The 1,085-nt window shown below is 39.5% G+C and overlaps 1 non-coding gene across 1 annotated transcript; it reads right to left on the bottom strand.

Annotated features, from left to right (window-relative positions):
• Positions 1-591: 591 nt before the first annotated feature.
• Positions 592-699, bottom strand: LOC148577998 (small nucleolar RNA R71). Its single transcript, XR_015903165.1, has one exon. It is a non-coding gene; the product is annotated as a small nucleolar RNA R71 (small nucleolar RNA).
• Between the last annotated feature and the right edge of the window lie 386 nt (positions 700-1,085).

The following is a 1,085-nucleotide window of genomic DNA, read 5'->3' as shown; positions in this document are numbered from 1 at the left end:
AATATCTATACTGTGACATAGAGGATTCCATATTTCTTTTTCTGTTTTCTTCTTTTTCATATGAGCAGGAACAAGGATAAGAACATTCTTGTTGAGGCTGATCCTGAACCTGAAAGGACTCTGAAGAGGAAGCTAAAGGAAGCTAAAGCACAACTCTCTGGAGAAAATCTGATAGAAATTTTCGAAAAAGAAGGAGACATGGCTGAAAATAATAACAATGCAAGGAAGATGCTTGGTGACTTTACTGCACCAAATTCCAATTTACATGGAAGAAGCATCTCAATCCCTACCATTGGAGTAAATAATTTTGAGCTAAAGCCTCAATTGGTTTCTCTGATGCAACAGAACTGCAAGTTTCATGGACTTCCATCAGAAGATCCTTTTCAGTTCTTAACTGAATTCTTGCAGATCCGTGATAATGTTAAGACCAGTGGGGTTGACTCCGAGGTCTACAGGCTTATGCTTTTCCCATTTGCTGTAAGAGACAGAGCTAGAATATGGTTGGATTCTCAACCTAAAGATAGCCTGAACTCTTGGGATAAGCTGGTCACGGCTTTCTTAGCCAAGTTCTTTCCTCCTCAAAAGATTAGCAAGCTTAGAGTGGATGTTCAAACCTTCAAATAGAAAGAAGGTGAATCCCTCTATGAAGCTTGGGAGAGATACAAGAAACTGACCAAAAAGTGTCCTTCTGACATGCTTTCAGAATGGACCATCCTGGATATATTCTATGATGGTCTATTTGAATTATCAAAGATGTCATTAGACCATTCTGTTGGTGGATCCATTCACCTAAAGAAAACACCTGTAGAAGCTCAGGAACTCATTGACATGGTTGCAAATAACCAGTTCATGTACACTTCTGAAAGGAATCCTGTGAGTAATGGGACGCCTCAGAGGAAGAGAGTTCTTGAAATTGATACTCTGAATGCCATATTGGCCCAGAATAAAATATTGACTCAGCAAGTCAATATGATTTCTCAGAGTCTGAATGGATTGCAAGCTGCATCCAACAGTACTCAAGAGGCATCTTCTGAAGAAGAAGCTTATGATCCTGAGAACCCTGCAATAGCAGAGGTGAATTACAT

This window comes from Arachis ipaensis, chromosome B1 (genome assembly GCF_059453495.1).
Source record: "Arachis ipaensis isolate K30076 ecotype BB chromosome B1, ASM5945349v1, whole genome shotgun sequence".
NCBI classification, from domain to species: domain Eukaryota; kingdom Viridiplantae; phylum Streptophyta; class Magnoliopsida; order Fabales; family Fabaceae; genus Arachis; species Arachis ipaensis.
This window is presented reverse-complemented; position numbering and strand designations above follow the sequence as displayed.